General features: G+C 31.6%; 1 protein-coding gene across 4 annotated transcripts in view; it reads right to left on the minus strand.

Annotated features, from left to right (window-relative positions):
- Positions 1 to 14,726, minus strand: part of Pkg21D (Protein kinase, cGMP-dependent at 21D) — a 149,242-nt gene that overhangs the window by 70,213 nt on the left and 64,303 nt on the right. Inside the window, exon 1 of one of the 4 annotated variants that reach the window (XM_072543070.1) lies at positions 7,251 to 7,424. The exons of the other annotated variants lie outside the window; for them this stretch is intronic. The gene's annotated coding sequence lies outside the window, so the exon portion shown is untranslated. Of the gene's footprint in view, positions 1 to 7,250; positions 7,425 to 14,726 lie in introns of those variants that run through there. 4 annotated transcript variants of the gene reach the window in all.

Genomic DNA, 14,726 nt, shown 5'->3' on the forward strand with positions numbered 1-14,726 from the left:
GGAATTAAACGAGGATGATCCAGATAAAAGAATACAATTTTGCGAAATAATGATCGATAACAGCCACCGAAACCCTTTCTTGGTTCAAAATATTATTTTTTCTGATGAGGCTACATTCAAATTAATGCCAAGGTCAACCGTCAGAATTGTAGATACTGGGCAAAAGAAAACTCCAACTGGATGCGGGAACATCATACACAATACCCGCAAAAGGTAAACGTATGGGCTGGCATTGTAAGAAATAAAATCATTGGTTCCTACTATTTCGAATGTAATTTAAACGGGCCAACATACCTTCAGTTTTTAAGTGGGTATCTCGTACATACTATAGTTAATTTATTCACCAGTACGATTAATCTTGGAGATTTTGATATAAGTTTATGGTTTCAACAGGATGGTGCGCCTTCGCATTATGCTTTAGATGTTCGAAGGTACCTAAACGAAATTTTTCCGAACAGGTGGATTGGAAGACTTTGACATATTGAATGGCCAGCGAGGTCGCCAGACCTCAATCCTTTGGATTATTTTATGTGGGGTTATTTAAAGAATGTTGTTTATAAAACGAAACCTTTAAATATTGGAGACTTAAAAACAAGAATTCGTAAAGAAATAAACAATATTTCTCAAGAAAGCATAAACAAGGTTCTACAAGAATTTGTACAACGTTTGGGTTACTGTCAAATACAACAAGGGCTACAATTCGAACATGTAAGATTAAGTCATGTATTAATTACTGGATTACTTTCAATTTATTTATTATAATTTATGAATATTACAAATCAATAAAAATTAATTTTCTAAGCGCATACCTTTCAAATTATATCTGTAAGACCCCTAGTATTATACTTTTTTGGAATCAGCTCATTTTTATCGATCTAAAAATGTTCTAAAATACAGGGTGTTACATTTAAAAAAAGAGCCGATGACGTCATGACTGTAATGTGTATCACCTTGTATTATGAAATTTTATTGTAAAATGTAGAACATTAAATTTAAAAATCGACGTGTTTTAGATTTTTTTAAAAAGGCTTTTCATTTAGGAAATATCGAACTTATTCTATGCTTTACGGGGCACACTGTATGTTAAAACTTCAAGTTTTTTAAGTTATTCATCTTTTTTCAAAAATTTTGATAGATAGAGACAAACTTTTCAAATAGCTCATCCAATAACAAACATAATGTCTTGAACACTTTTGCTAACAAAGAATACGTAACGTTCTTTTAGCATTTTATATCAAAAAGTCAAAATGTCTAAATACAAGTGTTCACAAATAATACGCCACAGTAAACCAATAATTTTAAATAAAACACCCTGTATTTTCTAATTTTAATCAAAAGAGAAGTCTAGTGTCTTTCAAATATTATTAAAGTTCCCTATACTTGAAGTTAATCCTTTTGGAGATAATAGTGGTTTAATACAAGGCAAGATAGAAGGCAAAAGATCTCAAGGGCGCAGAAGGACATCGTGTTTTAAAGAACATCAGACAATGAGCAGGAATGACTACCATACATCTATTTAGAGCTGTCAACAAAGTTGTATGGAACAACTTGATTGCCAACATCCACAGAGGATAGGCACCAAAAGAAGAAGAAGTGGTTTAATGTTAAAGATAAGATATTTATTGTTTTATTTTAGCAAGCCGTGTATGAAGATGCCATACTTGTCATAATTGTCATTATTTCTAAATACTAGTACTTTTACCACGTATTAAAAAGGTTTTTTTTATAAATAAATAATAAAGATTACATAAATTTACTTTTTATATACTAGAACATCTCCTTTGTTTGCTACAAGATATTCAGATCGACCAACCAATAACAACTTATAACAAGTGTTCAAAATTTTGTCCTTTTACTTAACCAAGCATTTGAAGAGAGAATTAAATGCATTGCGAAGTTTACAATCTTCCTTTGTATTATGGGGATGGGAATATACTTCATTTTTATGTAGCCCCACATACAGAAAATCTAGAGGTGTTATGTCTGGTGGTCGATGGGGTTACCGGAAAGGATCATTGTTAACTATCCATCTGTCTTCGAATATGTCATCTAAAAATTGGCTTACCATTTTGGAAAATATACGAAGAAGCTGGATCGTGAAAAAAAAAAATCTGTAGTGGTATGGCAATAGTTGATGTCAAATTTAATTTCTTATGTGGGCCTTTCAAACTTTCAAAATGCTCTACTAAAAAATTATTCTAGATTGACATATCAACTATTGTCATACCGATACAAAGTTGTTTTCCCAAGTTTTGATCACGAATGGCTGGAGTGGTCAAACATGATATGTGACATATCACCATAGTCAGAGATTCTCGACCTAAGGTATGGGATTAGGCAGTACTTGATATGTAACATACCTAGTTTTGTCGTATCTAAAAAGTACCAGAGCTAACATATCACGTATTTCATTCTCAATTTTAACGGTTTTACCTTCACTGCAGACATATCAAACTCCGCCAATTTAAATAAATGTTACTAAATGACATATCAAGCCAATAATCTGATTTTGGTAAAAAGTCGGACACATTAAGTTTTACCACATCGCTACAGAAATAGTTTTCTAAATTCTTGCAGTGAATTTGGAAAGTAAACAATCTATATAATTGGTTTTTAATTCTTTTAATAAATTGGAATATCTGTCATCTAAAAACGTCGTCATTAGAACATAAAATTATAATTAATTAATTATAAAATTATTTAACCGCAATTTCTAACCGTCTAATTTACTATCATAAAAGTGTGGAGCTACAACCTGGTTGTCTCTGATTGCAGCAAAGACTCCTATTAAACTCTAAACCTATTAAATGTTGATTTACTTCATTAAACAATCCATTTTCTGTAAATTTTGATTTGTCACACCATACAATATTCTTAAAAAGTTCATTATCTTTCTGACATTTTATCGTTACAAATTCTGCAACTTCTATTATTTTATTATGATCTTTTTCCTTTAAACTTTGAACTGGCTTTAAGAATAGGGATGAAATTTATGTTTTATTTATGTTTAAAATCCTCTGAATAAAAGGCCTTGGTATACATGCTTAAATCTCTCTCACCACGACTAATGACATTTTGGGATAAGCAGCATGGTAACAAAGAACAATAATCGTATAATCATTATCAATAGCAGGCTTCGCTTTTTTAACTTTTTTTGAAAATTACCAAAATGTGTTATTTTTAAGCAATGTCTTCATAGTATCAGGGGTTGAATGTCTTGTAGATGATCGCATCTGTTCTAGTAATAACTGTAACATTCCTCAAGTATTAAAAGTAATTTTTCTTAATCTTCACTGTTTAATTCCTAACGACCCATTTTTATCACGTTGTAATAGTCCAGTAACCAGAAAAATATCTTACCTTTAACATTAAACCACAATTATCTCCAAAAGTATTACCTTTGGGTATAGGGAACCGTATATAATATTTCAAAGACAATTGACGTATTTTTTTTTTCGTTAAGATTATAAAATATTTATGTTTTATTTAAAATTATTGACTTACTGTGGTTTGAAATTTATAGAAATGGCCTATTAGTTGTATTTAGAAATTCGTTTTTGATTTAAAATACTGAAAGTACGTTACTTACTCTTTGTTAGCAAAAATTTTCAAGATCTTACGTTTGTAAATGGATAAGGTATTACCGTTGAAAGATTGACTCGATCTAAAATTTTTGAAAAAAATGAATAACTCACAAAAATATAAAATTGTGATCTCTGGTACCTTAAACAAATTTTTGTCTAGAATCTTACGCATTACCTAAATATGCAATAATGTACAGAATGTTTCATTTAAAATAACAAAGTTGCTGTTCACTTCTGGAAGTGGCATATTTGACAAAATATTTTCTTTAAGTTCGTCATAACTTGTAATCACCATAAACCAATTTTCATAAATATCGTCTAAGTAGTTTCCGCGATATAAAGATAGTGTAAGCTCCTCGTGAAGCACCCTTCAAAACGTGACTCATCAGACTTAATGTTCGATAACTGCATGTCTGTACACGATGTTTTTCTATGATACCTTCATGTTCTCCTTGGCCAATCTACACAATAAAATTTTCCATGACAATATTGAGCTCATTTTTCTTAGTACAAACTTAGTAGATGATAATACTTTTTCTAAACCATGATAGAATATTTCAATATCTTCTTCGTAGTCTTGTGTGGGTGCATATGTGCATCTTGTGTTTTTATTTGTAACATTAGTAACCTGTCTGAGAACAGAATGACGTTTTTTACAACTTTATCTATTTTATTTGTCACAATTACATATTGCTGCGTCGTTTTTGTGTTAAACTGTCTTCTTCTGAATAGTATACAATGTTGATATCTATAAAAATAATCATACTAGGGGATTTCATAGCACGAATAGGCAATTCTAATACCTGAAACAGAGATAGGTATAACAAAAATGTTAACCAATACAGACAAAGTGTGTGGTTGTGATTTAAATTACAGATAGATAATAGAACAAGTGATATGGTTACCTGGGTATCACTTTATGGAGACACAAGAAGCTTGAGATACAACTAGAGCAAGTTAATAAAGCAGAGGTGCGGGATGTCTAAATGAAACACTATAGGGAAGAAACATATAAGAAACGAAGTTACGAGTAAAATTTACCAAAAGTTGTAAGACCAGCAATGATTAATGATACGGAAATCAATCATGACAAAGCAAGAATAGACAGAATTCTGAATACTACAGAAATGAAAGTTCTAAGAATAATTGATGGAAAATAATAGAGAGAGAGCCAGAAGCATACACATAGGACACAGATGTGAAATAGAAAATATTCAGGAAGGGTCAAAAAATGAGTGGAGTAGAACGACCATATCGTCGTCTATATGCAATAGTGGCTTAACTCAAAAATTGACAAAATTGAGTTAAAATCACCAGAGGGCTTGAAAAAGTCGTATTTATGACCAGCAAAACTAGCGAAAAATGTCCGTTAGACGTGAATAGTATCGTTGTAAAATGTTGTCGGTTGAAATAAATTGTTTCTTTTAATACTGGTCCTTTTTAGTGGTACAGCGGAAGTTGAACCGTGCCGATATCAAGTTTTTATGCAATACCGGCACATTTAAGTTGTGCCACTATATCAAACAATTTTAGATATTTTTAAACTGTATCAGTGAGAATTTTTGAGTTGTGTCACATTAAATGAAAGGAATAAATTTTTTTTCTATTTTCGAAGTAGTACCTCAAAAAAATATATAGAAGAAGATAAAACATTGACAGATCTGTACAATGATTACAAAGCTGATTGCCAAAGAGACAATGATGAATTTGTAAAAATTGGTTTATATCGTAAACTTTTTAATTAAGAATTTAACTATGCATTCTTTTCTCCCAAAAAAGATTAATGTCGGTATTGTGAAAAATACAAAAATTCGAGTAATGAAGAAAAAATAGCCCTATATGATGCTTATAATAACCAACATAAGGAGAAAACTTAAGCCGGGAGCTAAAAATACTTGACAAAGAGAATGTAACTAACTTACAAAAAGTTGCTTGTTTTGACCTACAAGCTGCTCTACCGACACAAAAAGGAGACGTTTCCGCTTTCTATTATAAATCTAAGCTGTCAACATATCATTTCTCTATATGTGAACTTCAAAGGGTCTGGGAAATGTGCACAGCTATGTTTGGCACGAAGAAGAAGGTAGTAAAGGTGCCATAGATATTGGTTCGTGCATGCTTATGTATTTGGAACAAACATCTATAAACACAGATTCTGACGATTTAAAATTCATATTTTACTCAAACAATTGTGGTGGTCAAGGAAAATCGAAGTACATAATTTTAATGTATCCGTACGCTGTAAATCATTTCAAAACTTCTTCTATAACTCATCGCTATTTAGTTGCCGGCCATACTCAAAATGAGGGTGACAGCTGTCACTCTTTAATAGAAGGAAATGTCACTAAAGCTTTAAAAGGAGTGCCTATTTATCTATCCACTCATTACGAATATGCTAATCCGAACTGCTCGTCGCAAACAACCATTCGAAGTACATGGATTATGTCATAATGATTTTTTTGGCCTGAAAAATTTAAATACTAAAACAGCGACAATTTTTAATAAAGATGTCAAAGAAAATACTTTTTCAGTTCAGCGATATTTGTGAAATTCATGTAAAAAAGCTCTGGTACTCACTACTAGTTTAAAACTTCATTTGCATAAGAGGGGTAGAGATCAGTTGATACCACCAAGAAAAACACAAGAAAATGTTTAGAAAGCATGGATAATATACAATTATATTTAAAAAAAGAGTCGATGACGTCATCACTGTAATGTGTATCACCTTGTATAATGAAATTTTATTGTAAAATGTAGAACATTAAATTTAAAAATCGACGTGTTTTAGATTTCTTTAAAAAGGCTTTTTATTTAGGAAATATCGAATTTATTCCATACTTTACGGACACACTGTAGAACTAGAAAAGGCTTACACTGGCAGCCTGCAATAAAGAAAACTTACTATCGTTTGTGAAGACAAGAGTGTTCCACCAATTCACGCTGATTTCTACCGACATTTAAAGAATTGCTAATCATAACTTTTCCTAATATTATTAATATATATATTTTTTATTTCGTTCTTCTTTTAGTTGTTAATAAACACATTTTCACATTCAAGTAACTTGTTTTATTCTTTATTGAACCTTTATTTCAGTTGATAGGAATGACAAAAAAATGTCAGTTAGTCTTGAAAGACAAAATGTTGATGTGCAATAGTGGCACAACTCAAAATAAGGGTTGAATTGAAAAGTCTTTGTTATAATTCATTACAGGCTACCTAACGCTCTCTCAAATACACAAAAAATTTATTTTTTTCAAAAATCCTAATTATGTAGTAACACAAATAAGACAAAATGATTGGCACACAAGCTTTAAACCCCTGTTTTGAAAAATTACTAGTTTTTATGTTGTGCCACTATTGCATCCAACCGAAGATATGGATATAATTACTTAGAACAGAGTAGTGAAAACAGTGGGAGATCATTGGCTAGTAAAAAGGCGATCAGTGGAACGTCAACGAAAATACTGCAACGATAATATGCTAAAAATCAATCAAAAAACAGGCACATTATATGTATATCTGAAAGAATAAGACAAAGAAGAAGAAAAGACTTCAACAGTCTTTCTTACTCTTCAACTAACATTTTTTATTGCTTTTTTTTAAATGCCTTTGACGGTTCACGACATAAAAATTTAGAAATAATATAACATATAAAGCTAATTTACCTATATCGTATTCCCATTGTATTTTACTCCAGTGTTAAGTAAAATAGTAAATCATATCAAGACACAAACTAAAATAATAAGTCGAAAGACAGTCCGATTAAATACGACACTACAAGCAATACTTGATAAACTGGAAACTTACTGCCTCACCAACCGAAACTGACTAAAAATATTATTTTAATAAATAATAAACAACCATATCACGAAGATAAGATGTGCTGAACTTTAATAAGAGCAATCTTTGGTTAATTATCGGGCGAAATGTTAATATATTAGTAATATTTTCATTTATTAATATAAATCTGTAAGTGTATATTTAATTCCCAGAATGTTCATGGTTGTTTAATTATACTGAGATATAAGGCTACGTAGTATTTATAATGCGCCGGCGAACTTTAAAGATTGTTTAAAATGAAATTTAATTCAAATTACTTACTTCCGATGTGTAATCGGTGGTTTAAAATACGTATGTATTTACTATTTGTTGGTAAGGTTTTTCATGTTCCTAACGTTTTTACTTAAAACATTAAATGTTTAACGATCTGGAAACCAAACGTCAAATAAAGCATATTTTGTGTTTTAGAGCCAACTTGGTATACGGTCTTCGTTGTAGAGGTAAAAGCTTGTGTTTGAGCCGGTCGCACCAAGAGTTGGGTACCGAAAACTGGTCCTTAAAAAGAACTTAACACAATCTTATGGTTCCCCGTTCCACATCTAACACTGCATCGACGGTGCGACATTGACATAAAATTGTTTAACTCTGTCCACGGGTCAAAGTTACAAAACTTTATAGTCGTAAATAAGATAGCAAAATGCATCGTAAATTTCATAGAAAAGCGTTTTTAAATCGGTGCGGAAAGCAAAGCAAAACTTTTGCATTAAATTTAAAAAACAACAATTATAATAATAAAGAAATAAAAAAATATTTCTTTTGAGAAAGGAGACGAAATGAAGTAATTTCTAGTCCTGCATCGTCAGGTCCCGATTCATCTTCCCTAGTCTGTTAAATTTTCCAGCATATATTGAGATATCTTCTCTTCGTTAGGAACTTATGCAGTATATCTAAGTTTTGACTAGATCAGTTCCTTTGATTACCTTAAATTTGGCTCCTTCTCATGCGCTGAGTCTCTCAGCCGCCTCAATTAGCCATTTGGCGCTTTTATTGTTACCAGGCGTCTTCTATCGTCGAGTAAATTCTCGACGGCTTATAGGATGGCTTTGTGCAGTCTCCTAAGATTATTATTATCTGTTAGCTTTACTGGATAATATTGTTCTTCTTACGTTGCCTATTTGTTCCGGATGTTGGCAATTAGCATAATGGGTACTCAAGCTGGATTATTCCTACCTTGATTCCGGTAGTTGCAGCTTTATAATTCATCTACTCTGTTCGGGATCGTTTCATCTGCGTACCCTCAGGAGTCCTTGCATCTGATTTTTTATTTTTTTTTACAAGAGTTTTGATAGAAGAAAGTTTATCACCTTTCTCTTTCCTTTTCGGAGGTTTTCTTGTTTGTATTACCTCTTCTAGAGCTTTCTCATAGTGGTTTCCTAATTTCACATGCCGCTGTAACTGCTTCCGGGCCGCCCCAATGAGTTTTTTAAAACTCTTTTAGTCCTCACTTAGTCTCTTCTCCCTAAAGTGTATCTTAAAGCATTCCAGAATTTGTTCTTCTCCTACTTTTGGAGATATCTTTTTCAGGAGTACTTTTACCAACTCCTGAACATTAATTTTTTGGTTTATTTTTACTATTGCTAACAGTATGTACCGCAAGTAAATGGGGAAATAATGCCAACTCGCTCAAAGCTCTGCTTGAGCAAGTAAGGTTAATTACAACTAGAAGTCGCCTGGTATTCGGCGGGAACCGTTCGAGACCACGTATTTTAGTGTGTTTGACCACACTTTGGATTATGGGTTTGTTTCCGCTGGTTTTCTTTCTCGGTTTTTAGGTAAGTGTATGTTGTCTCCTGGGAATGTAGGTGTAGTGGAAAGGAGGATAAAGAATGGATAACGTTGTTTTGGTTGTACTCGGAGTGTAGGATAGGTACATATAATAGCTATTAACGTGTCGAAATAATCATAAGTTGGCGATATGGGTAGTGCCGTAGACTGGGAAAGTAGACAGTGATGGCCAGAGAGCCTGTATTTAAATTTTAGCCAGGTGTAGTGGTAAAACCTACCTAGGGTAGATGACTGCAGGTGGGGACAGGGCGCGTCAACTTCGGTTCCCAACAACGCTTGTCTTCTTAAGCAGTTCTTATTTTGTCACAAGAATTAGCTCCCGCAGCCGGACAAGAACACGACTGCCACTTCGATTAGTTGCCTTTTACGGCAAGCAAACAAAAGATGCACAATATAAACCCAATAATCTATTTGTTAGAAATCAATATTTTGGAACCAAGGAACCATGATCGTCCAATAGCACTAAAGTCCAAGTTAAAAATTATAATTTTTTCCATTCTCGAAACGACGCCGACCATCTTCGGAATAATAATGGTGTTGGTAGTATGTTACATTCCAAAACAAGATTCTCGGTAGGTATACAACTTTGTACATTTTTCTGACAGTTCAATAATAATACAAATTAAAGAAACACCGAAGAATTTATATATTGTTTAAGCCTATGCTTTAATAACTGGTAAACTAGAAGCAGAGATTACATCTTTTTACAAGAAATAAAAAAACTACACCAAAAAAAAAAGAATGCAAAAATTTTTATTAAAGGGGACTTTAAGAATCCAAAATAGTAAGGAAATGTGCAATGAGACTGTTGGAGAATATGGACTAGAAATAAGAAACAATAAAGGGGATATAATTCCAATACGGATCGCCCCTTTTCTTAGAAATCTCTTTACACATGGAGATCTCACAAAACACACCAAAGTATCCAGCTAAAAATCAAATTGATCTTCTATTCGACGACGAATTAGGTAACCTACAAATTCCAGCACACTAGAAGCTTTTGGACGATGCACAGAATAACCATTTATTCTGACAATACAGAGGTAAATGCTTTAAAACACGTGGAGAGCAATGGTGGAGCTTAAATTAAAAAGAAATGCAATTGTCTACATTCAACGTCTTTTTCCTACATAAAGAGTGCAAAAGATGGTGTTTTTCAAGGGTAAACTTTAGATATATTGTCGAAATAAAAGATTAGTATATTAATATTATTAATTATTAATATTAATATTATTTTCCAATAGCTTCTAGTAAGCTTGAATTTGCAATTTACCCAATTCACCATTGAAGAAACGTCTCCTGATTTCTCGTAGCTTTGTAATAAATATTATATTTAATATAATAACGAAAATTTAAAAACATCAAATAGAAAAATACACACAAAAATAGCATACAAATACAAATATGTATGGACAGCAAAGATTTTTCTGCCATTTTTGGAACACATAATATCTTTTACTAAACCTATCTAGAAAAATAGAAAAAGCCGATACTAATTATTATGGATAAACGTCATACGAATATCGGTAAGATAGTTTCGAATTTTTCTGTCTTTTCTGTCTTTTTCATGTCATACGAATACTTTAATAGACATAATTAATAATGCCAAAAATTTTGGTGTAGGTTTATTAATAACTCATCCGCGTACATCACATAAAATTCAGCACTTGGACCAAGAGGTTTTTGGTTCATATAAAACTTTTTACCACAAAACTACAGAAGACTGGATGTTAAGAAATTCTGGTAAACGAATCAGTATTTATGATGTAGGAATTGCAGGAAAAGTTTATCTACAAGCATTTAAACAAAAAAATATTGTAAAAAGTTTTGCGGTTACAGGTTTGTGGTCAGTTAACACCAATATTTTTACAGAAGAAAAATATCTGCAATCGTATGTCACAGATCGACCGGAGACAAGAATGACTGGTAAATCTACTTTATCTTGCGCTGGTGATCCAACTTCCAATTCTTTGACTTTAATCCCAGCTGAACATTTATTTATTTATTTTATTTATTTATTGACCTTGTCTACTTGCGTTTCTATTCCTGTTAGTGAATATACGTCATCTGTAACCGATTTGCCTCTCAATATATCTGTAGAGTCTATAGCTCCGTTTCCAAAAGCACCAGCTAGAAAATATTTACAAGGCAGAGGAATGCGTGAGAAAGGAAAAACCAAAAATTTTAACAAGTTTTTAAGAGAAACTTGCTATAATGTTGGAGCTGCTACAAAAGAACCTAAGGAAAAATTAAAAAAGAAGCCGATTAAACTTCCTTCTAGACCTTCATCTGATAATGAAGATGACAATCAAATATCCTTCTGTAACACGTCTGATCAAATATATTCTAATAATATGGTCGAAGAGCATGATTTTTATGAGTTTCAATCAGAAATAGATCTTCACATAGTAGTAGGAGGCTTTATTTTGGTTAAACTCTCCTCTAAAAAGTTAGTTAAACATTACGTAGCTAAAGTGCTGGAAACGATTGATAATAATACTGGTTATATTCTAAAATTTCATGAGAAAACGCAACAAAAGTTTCATTTATAGGAGGAAAAAAAGAACCATATGTAGTCGATTTTCAAGATATAGTGCTTAAATTATCACTGCCTCAAAGCTTGGGAGAATCAAAAAGGTTTATTTCTCATACTAAATTCAACACATCTTTTGAGAATTAAAATATGTTTTAATATAGGTAATAATTGAAGAATATTTTATTTTTATTGTTATTTTTGTCCATTTTAATGATAATTAAAAAAATATATACTTACGTCCAAAGGTACAACCTCTATCCAAACGTACCTACAAACCAGTCCAAAGGTAGACTTAAGTGCTGTCTCTTTGTTCAATATTACAGTATTTCACCAAATGCATATTGATTGTAAAATGGTGGAACTTGTAGATTATAAAAAATTCAAAATAATTCAAAACAGCCGTCTGATAAATAGGTTGCACAAACAAATTTTTTACTAGCATTATAATTTGTCTAATAAAAAAATCCATAAGTAATATTTTGTGAAATGTCTAGAGGTACACGTTCTATCATACTCTATCATAGCAATAATCTACTTTTTGATACGATAAATTGTAAAATAACCAATATTATTACTATTATTAACCAGTAAATACCCGCACTGTTCTAAATAAAAGGTACCATTTTTACAAACTGTTTGCTGTCGAAACGTTGGGAAGTGTATATATTACCAAAATAATTTTATTACATATTTTGTACCATGCGGTTCATATATCCATATGTCCATATGTCCATATAATTTACAGTATGAAAATATTATACTCCTCCAGCACCCCCTTTGAATTATAAGCACCCCCTCGAAAATTTTAAATAACAAAGGGGGTCGTGCGGTACCTTGTTAGAAACGGATTTTAGTCCTCTGGTCAATATAAAGTTTTTTAAGTTTGGTGCAATCATTACTGAGAAAATTGATTTTTAAGATATAAAATTTTGATAATGTATCACAAAACTTTAGGTTGAATGAAAATAATAATGTCACCATAATATTTAGAATGTATTTTTCAATGTACTTTACAATTAAATTAAATGTTCAAAATGACCACCATTCACTTCTTGACAAAAATCGAAGCGATTTTAGAATTCTCGTACAACATTTTGTACGACCTCGAGGGTTATTTTGCTAATTTCTCCAGTTAGCCTAACTTTTAAATGAGCAATTCTGTTTGGTCTATTAAAATATACTTTAGATTTTAAATAACTCCATAAGAAATAATCGAGAGGTGTCAAATCGGGGGATCTAGCCGGCCATTCGATCGTTCCACGTCTTCCAATCCACCTATTGGAAACAACCTCGTTTAAATACGTGCAAAATGCGGTGGAGCTCCGTCTTATTGGTAGTAAATAGATCTATCTCATTTAGATAATTAATATCAGGAAAAAATCTTCATAATTTAGGCACAAAAAATCTAGATAAACCTCACCATTAACTGTGCTTTTAAAAAATATGGACCAATAATTTTACTGTTAATGATACCAGCCAAAACGTTAACTTTTTAGGATATTGCGTGTCTCACACACCCAGTGAGGTTTTTTTCTGCTCCAATATCTACAGTTCTGTTTGTCAGAAAAAACTATTTTGCTTATGAACTGAAAATCTGCGTTTATTCATCATCATCATTTTACAGAATTCTTGCCTTCTATTAGGATCATCTTCATTTAAGTTTTGAACCAAACTGAACTTTGTAAGGTTGGTATTTTTCTTTATCCAAAACTCTCAAAATAGATGATTTACTTACATCATTTACGGCGGAAAGTTCTCGAGTTGTCTTATGAGGATTTTCCTCAATCTCTAGAAGTACAACTAACTTTTTTCATCCGTAAATTTAACATTTCTACCTGGTTTTTCAATATTTTTTACATGTCCAGTATAACGAAACTTCTTTTTCAATTTTGTTAACTGTAGAATGCGAAACCTATTGACCGGGGTATTTATTATTAAACATTTCGCAAACCTTCTTTTGAGTTCTTGTTTTATTACCCAAACCAATCATAATTAAAATTTATATTATTTGAGTCTCGGACAAATGAGCAGTAATTAAATTTAATACGCGCACAAATATTATACTGACGTCTTTTAGTAACTTTAAATACCTAAATGACAGAAGCCTACTAGATTCAAATCAATTGTTTATTTGGCTTTTTGACTAATATTTTGTTATCTTCACAGTTTTTTCCCTAATGTTTAGCAGAACAGATACGAAAATACCTGATTCTAAAGTATATTTTAATATACCAGACCAGATTTAAATTTGGGATACGGATGAAATTAATAAAATAACCCCCGAGGTCATACAAAATGCTGTACGAGAATTCCAAAATCGCATTGGTTATTGTCAAGAAGTGAATATGTTGTTGAACATTTAATTTAATTGTAAAAATCAATTTTTGCAGCTATAATTGCACAAACTCAAAAAACTTTATATTGCTGAAGAAAGGACTAAAATGCCTTTCTAACAAGGTGCCACACGATCCCATTTGTTATTTAAAATTTTCGAGAAAGAACTTATAATTCAAAGGGGGTGCTGCAGGGGGATAATATTTTGATACTGTAAATTGCCAATTTAAGAATAAAAATCGACCTGTTTCAGGTTTTTTTTCACATAGTACATAATAACGCTAAAAATGAATTTATACCCTACATATAGATCTGTATGTTGAAAACTACAACAACGAACGTTTGTTGAAAGCGGTGTAGAATAGACAAAAATTAAGCGACTGTTTTAAACGTCATATTCTAACGATTTGTGCGAAAAAGAGAAATATGTGTGAAACGTCATATTAGAGAGTAACTTGCAAAAAATATATTACAGCATCATTAATGGACAAGTTACTTTAAAATAACTAAAACTAACAAACAAATAATTCTATTATGATAATTCGTAGAAACCTCGGCTGTCCGTTAAAATTTCAAGTTAGCATGCAAATTCTTTTCATAATTTACCTAACTATCATGTAAATATATTTAAATGGTATGTTTATTT

Source organism: Diabrotica undecimpunctata, chromosome 1, assembly GCF_040954645.1.
Source record: "Diabrotica undecimpunctata isolate CICGRU chromosome 1, icDiaUnde3, whole genome shotgun sequence".
In the NCBI taxonomy this organism is placed as follows: domain Eukaryota; kingdom Metazoa; phylum Arthropoda; class Insecta; order Coleoptera; family Chrysomelidae; genus Diabrotica; species Diabrotica undecimpunctata.